The sequence below is a fragment of the Larus michahellis genome, chromosome 27 (assembly GCF_964199755.1).
Source record: "Larus michahellis chromosome 27, bLarMic1.1, whole genome shotgun sequence".
Lineage (NCBI taxonomy): Eukaryota > Metazoa > Chordata > Aves > Charadriiformes > Laridae > Larus > Larus michahellis.
Window position 1 is genome coordinate 304,036 of NC_133922.1, and position 7,137 is coordinate 311,172.

The 7,137-nt window shown below is 51.8% G+C and overlaps 1 long non-coding RNA gene across 1 annotated transcript; it reads left to right on the top strand.

Moving 5' to 3' along the window:
• Positions 1–441: 441 nt before the first annotated feature.
• Positions 442–3,398, top strand: LOC141735032 (uncharacterized). The gene is made up of 3 exons (XR_012584626.1): positions 442–492; positions 2,706–2,868; positions 2,977–3,398. It is a non-coding gene; the product is annotated as an uncharacterized LOC141735032 (long non-coding RNA).
• The last annotated feature ends 3,739 nt before the right edge of the window (positions 3,399–7,137 follow it).

A 7,137-nucleotide genomic window follows, 5' to 3' on the forward strand; every position in this document is an offset into this window, starting at 1 on the left:
CGAGCTCCACGCCACCTGGAGTGCGATCGGTGCTGCCCGCCCGGCCTCGAGAGCGGCCGTCGGCGCTCCAGTATCGGCTCTTGCGCGTTACCGTGCCCCAATCAGTGCCCAGCAGTTTTCTGGCTGTACATCTCCATGGCCCCGCCGTCCTCCAGGACCCGGGAAGTGCCCCCTCAGTCCTCCGATGCGCATCTCTATGGCACTTTAGTCCTCCAACAGCCCCTTCAGTCCTCCGACTTCTGCCTCTATGGCACTTTAGTCCTCCAGGGGCCCCCTCAGTCCTCCAACTCGCATCTCTATGGCACCTTAGTCCTCCAGGATCCCGGAATTGCTCTTCAGTCTTCTGGAAATCGTATGTTTCTAGCACTCTTACAAAACCATAAAACATGATTAAAAGTTAACCAAAAAATATCTGAACATTGCAAAAATAAAGTGACCCCTGCAGAACTCTCTTCTCCACAGCAACAACTGGACAGAAATCAAACAAAAACGGTAAGAGAATCACCAGAGACAAGTCCCAGATGGAAATAAAAAGGAGTGGTGCTTCGCCTGCTGGAAACTTAAAGCAAGAGAAAAGGGCCTGCTGCTCCTGCGGCCGCCTTTGTGTCTTCTGGTGGGGGCGGGGGGGCAGTTGGCCCGCACCTTTCCCAGGGGATTGTGGGAAGGGCAGTGGGCAGGGCCCGGGGTACATGAGCCACAGACTGCGCGTAGGAGCCAGTTCCGCTGCTGGGCCCTCGTGGGGTTTGTGCTCTGCTGGTCCTTCAGTTGGCTGCAGCTTTGGGGCAGGCTCAGCTGTTTGGGCAGGCGTGTTTTGGCATTTAGGGAGGCAGAGGTAAAAAGGCTGAGCTGAGACCTTCAGGACCAGTAAACTTCCAGCCATCTGTATAGCAGAAAGTTGACTGGTATGCTGCTTTTTTGTTTCCTTTTTTTCAGGTCAGTGACTTTGTGATGAGTGTTTAGGAATGCCCAGATGGTTTAATAGTATGCTTTTCTTTATTTTAGGAGTGCTGCATTTTCCTATAATTCCGGACTGTATTGAAGGGGCAGCTTGTGTTTTTTTTATCAGTTTTGCAGTATGCTGTGTGAGTTGCTGATATTGTTTCTCTTAATTGAGTTGATGATGAGAAACTATCTTGTAGGGGTTAGAGTGAGCATTTTATATGCATCTGCATATATGGCACTAGCATTTCTCGAGAAAGCAGCAGGGATGTAAGGCATAGCGTCGTTCAGGGTATGGCATGGCTCATCACCTTTCCCCATTGCCCATGGAGTGCCACGGTGTCCCTAGAGTTTTTGAAGCTTGCAGCAGGCCCCTCGTAGATTGTGTCAGGGCATTACTTATTTTGTGGTTCTGTAGCAGAGCCCAGATTCTGTGGGACGAGAGAAGATAGGAGGTGCCTGCGGAATGCAGGGCACGGCTCAGAAGAGCTGCTCCTGAGGAGTGGCTGACGCAGGGGGTTCAGCGTTGCAAATACAGGATGGCAGCTGCCAGGAAGAAGTGAGGGTCCTTCCCTGAAAGTTCCGGAGAAGAGAAGGGTTTTCTAAAGTTTTGGTGCTGGGGGTTGGCTAGGAGAGGGAGGCGGGTTCATCAGTCTTTGTCGTATAGGTTTTGCCTTTGGATTTGGGTGTTGATAGGGTCTGGTCTGTTCTGGTCTCTTGCATTTGAGGTGAGCTGGACAGTATGGAGCAGGAGCACAGGACTGGTGATTTTGCAGAAATGTGGAGCTGCCCTGCCTAGGGGTGTAGAGTCAGGGGTGGGGGAACAGCACGAAGAGTCTATGGGTAATATGTTATCTAACAAGACTGTTGAGGCAAAGGTGTTACGGTCATCTGGGATCAAGCGGCCATCGGCAGGGAGGGTCATTTCCATAGTGTTTTATGGAGATGATTGGAGCCTTCTGGGAGGGCCTGTTTGGTGTCTGTGAAGCAGCTTGAAGGTGTGGAGGATTGTATGTGTGGGGATGAAGATTGGGTCCCATTGTTTTGAAAGGCAGCCTGTAGTTGGAGCCTACATGGTATTCCTAAATGGAAACAAGAGCCCTGGAATTGTCCAGGTACTGATCAGCCTCTGGGTGACTTTTTGACTAATTTTTTCAGCTGCAGAGGGACAAGATGCGCACCAAAGAGTGACGGAGGTGGCAAGCGGGACCCCCTAAGAAAGTGGGTCAGTGCGTGGTGCTGGGAGGGAAGGTGTGACTGGTGGCTATGTGACTATATTATGGCTTGGTGGTGGGGTGGCTTTTATTTTTTAATTTTGAAGGTGCGAAGTGGTGAGTAAAGCAGGATATTGGCACCAGACACGACTCGGGCAAGGCGAGCAATGACTAGTGGGCTGATGCAGCGATTCTTTCTCAGTTGTTGTATGGTGGGTGAAGGTTCAAGTGTCCTTTGGATCTGTTTTCCAGGGTGTCTGTAAGCCTCAAAGCAGCAGCCCGAAACCATGGAGGGCAGGTGGGCGAGAGGCCGGGGTAAAGGCATAGGAGACAGGAATGGCTGTGGGCAAGCTGAGGTTTCGGGCAGTATCTCAGCCTATGCCTTTTGGTTGGCTTTTTTTTTTCCTTTGGGTGCAGGACGCGCTCTGAGAGGGGCTAAGCCGCATGCTGATGAGCGGGCTGGGAAGGTGAGGCAGTTGTGGGCCATATTGGTGTCTAATGCTGAAGTGTTAGATGGCAACTTGGTTAAGCATTTACATTCTGGTTTTGCAGGTGCCCTGTGAGCCATCTTTGGAAGCGGACGAGCATGAGAGGTGAGCCGAGGCAGCAGCGAGGAGGAGCTTGGGGCTGGTGACTTCTCACACGGGCAACAGTCATTTTGTTTCCTGGTATCTCAAGCAAGGAGGGCAACAGCGTCTGACTCTGGAAGGAGTGGGTGAGTGGCATCCCATTGTGCTTTTGAGGAAGGGGAAATTGTGGGAGAGGTTGGCGCTGACCTCTCTGAAACTTCGGGCTGGCACTGTTTGGTTTTCTTGAATTGCAGATGATGAAGAGGAAGCAGGAGCTAGAGGAATACGCCAGACGGTGGAAGTGCTGGGTTTTTTTGTCAACGTGGGATTTAAGACCTCCAGCCCTCTGAAAGCTAAGTTGAGCGGCCAGAGCTGGGGAGGGCTAGGGAGTAGGGCAGAAGTTTGGGAGTTGCAGGGAGGAATCTTATAGTTAGAGACGGGCAGAGGGCTGGAGCAGTCACCTTTGGGCAGGTAAAGGGAGCGGGATAGTCATCAGCACGACGCTAGCATGAACTGGGCAGGGTGGTTCCGGCCTGTGTCTGTTCTGTTATTTGCATGTGTGTTTTCTGTGTCTTAAACCTTCCCTGGGTCTCGATGTCCTCTCTACGTTTGAGGAGCACGGTCTGTGCTTGAGGCACCATCCCTAGAGCCTCGAATGCCTGTACTCATTGGCATTGCCCCAGTCGGGGGCTGCTTTTCTTGCATCGTAAGCTTAAAGCGTGGCTGGCTCTTGCATCTCAGAAGTTTCTGGACGGTCCTCGTTTGCAGCATTGTTCCTGGCTGCGGGAGCAGCTCTCTTCTCTACCCATCCTTTTTCAGTCGCTTGGGACTTCTTCCCCGTATCCTTAACTTCTTAGGGCTTGAAGCCAGGCTTCCTGCGCATACATCTTCTCAGTTTGAGAGTCACTCTTTGTCCCGGGCCATGATGTTGTACGCATTTCCTGGCGTTTCCCTAGAGCCTTCTTGTGTCACCGTCGTGGTCCCGCAGGTCTTCTTGCCTGACAGTCCCTTACGTCAGGATGTCATCCTTCTTGCTGAGAGTTTCTTCTCAACGGTGACGGGCATTGTTTGTAGTGTTCTGTGTAGTGTTGGTCTGTGCTTGTGTGTGTTTGGCTCAGAGCTGCTCTGCCCGGTCATGTAGAGTCAGGGGGAGGGGGAAGAGCAGGAAGAGTCTATGTCTATAGATATCTATAGTCTATCTATACGATGCTCTAACGAGGCCGTTGAGGCCAAGGTGGTACAGTCAACTCCCATCAAGTAGCCATCAGCAGGTGGTGTGGGCAGCTTTTTAATCTGATTGTTTTCAGATGAGCAGAGCTATGTGGGAGGGGCTGTTCAGCAGTAGTGAAGCAGACTGCATCTCGAAGATGTTAAGGCTGCTTTGTGTGGGGTGTAATGTTTGTGTATGTTTTTAATGTTAGGCTGTAATTGTACTCCAGATGGTATTTCTCAGTCAAAAGAAGACCTTTTTGGAGGGGGTGTGGGGGGTCACTCTGGGCCCCCCCAAAAGAGGCAGTTCACAGCCCAAAAATGCCTGAAAATTCATGCGGGGAATGTGTGTTTAAAAAAAATAAGAAAACCTGCCTATATGGGCATGAGGCATTGAAATAAAGAACAATTTCTCATTTTTATACATATTGAAAAATACGAGTGTATGTATATAAAAGTTCAAAATAAAACCCTGTATCTATTATATAAACCATGTTATCATATTAAAAGATCTGTCCCATTGATAATTTTTGCCTTCGTGGTTCTTTCTCTGTCTGGCTCCCTGTTGTGTCCTCCTGTCTGGTCTGTAGCCCATTGCTGTTTTCTTTCCCCTGTGGCTCTCTTTCCCTGTTTCTCACCTCCACCTTCTCTGCCCTGTAGCCGATCGCTGTTGTATTGAGTTTAAGTAACAAGGTTTTGTTAGCTGAGTTGTGGGGGCAGGGTCTGCAGGGGTGGGCTGGGGAGAAGACACATGAAACTCTCACCACGGTAGGCATGGCCAGCGCAGAGAGGGACCTGCCGCTGGTCAAAGCCGAGCCCATCAGCAACGCTGGCCGAGAGTGGAGCAGAAAGTCCCTGCAACCCGTGGAGGCCCCCCCATTGGAGCAGAAAAAGAGTGCGAGGAGGAAGGAGCAGCAGAGACAATACGAGGTGAACTGACCACCACGCCGAGTCCCTGTCACCACGTGTCGTCCAGGGGTAGGAAGCAGAGAAGTTGTGATTGAAGATGATCCCGGAAAAAAAGAGAGGGGGGGTGGGAAGGTGTTTTTTAAACTCGTTTATATTTCACATTGTTTGATTGACGATAAATTAAATGAATTTCCCCAAATTGAGTCTGTTGCTCTTGTGGCGACGAGAGATCTCTTTGTCCTTGTCTCAACCGACAAGCTTTTTGATTTTAATTTCTCCCCTTGCCTTGTTGAGGAAGGGCCACGATAGAGTGGCTGGGGGGGTACGAAGGGGCCAGCCAAGGTCAAACCACCACAGATGACTTCTGCTACGCTCCCTGTCCTTGTTGTTTTCGTGCTTGACTCTCTCTCTTGTACCCGATATCTTTTCAAACTTCATTTCTTACTTTCCATCTCATTATTTCTAATTCTTGCTTATGTTTCTTGATCCCTGTTAGTTTTAAATAAAACTTGCAACCTTTCCCTCTATCTGTCTCCCCAAATAAATTTTAATTTCTTGCATATATTTCTTGTACACTGTGGATTTTCATAATTGTCCTCCTCCATCTTTTTCCAAAGCTCTTTGGGAGCAGCTTGCATGCCCCACAGACCTCAGGGCTGCGGGCTTTCCTGGCGCGTGCTGCTCGAGAGATGCCCCAGACCAGGTTTGCAGCTGGTGGCGGGGCCCCCCTGAGGGGAAGGGGCCAGCCCTGGATCTGGGCGTTGTGTTCCTTTTTTGGGGGAATTGAAAAAAAGGGGATATGTGTGTGTGGCTGGAGGGATGATTGTGTCATTTTGGACACCACGGCGGAGGAGCAGGTGAGTGGGGGATGTGGGGGTTACGTGGAGTTCCCCCCAAAAGAGGTGGGCCACAGCCACAAACTGTCTGAAAGATTGGTGTTGGGGGGGGGCGGGGAGGTGGCGGTGGTGTGAAAACCTGTAACTGCGGGGGCGAGGCATTGAAATACAGAACAAGCTCTCCTTTTTATAGCTATTGCAAAATAATCATTGCTGTATCTAAAAGGAGCTCAAAGCAAAAGAAAACCCCACCTCTCTAAGCATGCTACGCCCGCCCCATCGTGCTGCACGGCCGTACAGCGCATGTGTGCGCCCGTGTGCCGTACGTCTGGACTGCGCATGCGTTTTCTCCCTGCCTGCAGTACGGCATTGTGGCCAAAAGGTGGCAGCAGTGGGTGCTGCAGTGCACATGCGCTGCGCGGTGCCCGCCGTACGGCGCATGCGCGCTCCGCTCTGCTGTACAGCTGTACTGAGCCATTGCAACCGCTGCCGGGCGGATGGACGGGCGGGTGGACCAATGAGAGCTCCCACAGGTCAGATCGCCTCGCCGCGCTTCCAATGGTCATGTCACTCGCAGAGGCTGCGGGGCGGTGGGGATTGACGGCAGCAACGGACCAATAGAGCGGCGCTGCTGCAAATAAGGTGAGTGAGCGGGGGCGGGCGGCGACTAATGGGCAGCTCCGGGGGCTGGCTGCACTCAGCATGCTCGGCATCTCGGCCTGACTCCTGATCTGACTCTGCTCGCCCCTCACAGCAGCCTTCCCTGGTCTTTTGTCATAAAGTCAGATGGGCTCCTGTGGAGCATGGATTCACGGACTCGTGCGGGGTACAGACCAAAGACCTTTCTTGCAGCAATTTTACAGGTTTTATAGCATTACACACTCTCCATGCACACGTTGTGTTCTGCTGATAGGTTGACAGTCAACTGCCACACGCTTCTCTACTTCTTCCGATTGGTTTCTCCTGTCTGTCCACGAGGAGCAACAACTTCATTCTTGCGTCCTGTTTCTTACTGATTCTTACTTGTTTTTCTGTTCTCTCAAGCCCTCTCTCAAGGACACAGTTTTATCTCATCAAGATCAAACACACCTATGCTGCTCTCTATTCCAACAGGATCCTGTGGCCAGCTCTGCCCAACTCCTTGGCCGGCTCATCAAGGCTCCTACATTGCATCCGCAGAGTTCCTAGGGCCAGCTCAGCTCCTGGCGCTATCACAGCCTTTTTCCTTCTGCCGGCTCACCTCGACTCCTTAGTCCACCTGTGCTCTACTCCGAGACCTGCATCAGCGTCACTCCTGTGACGGACTTGCCTGGCCGTTTGTGGCCAGCGCAGCTTGATGTTTGGGCTCTGTTTGGCTCCGTTCCCGCGACCGCCTCAACTCGGCTCCTTGGATGCCTCCAGAAGGCTCCTGGCCTGGCTCTGCATGGCTCCTAGGCCACACTCCACTCAGCTCCTTGGACC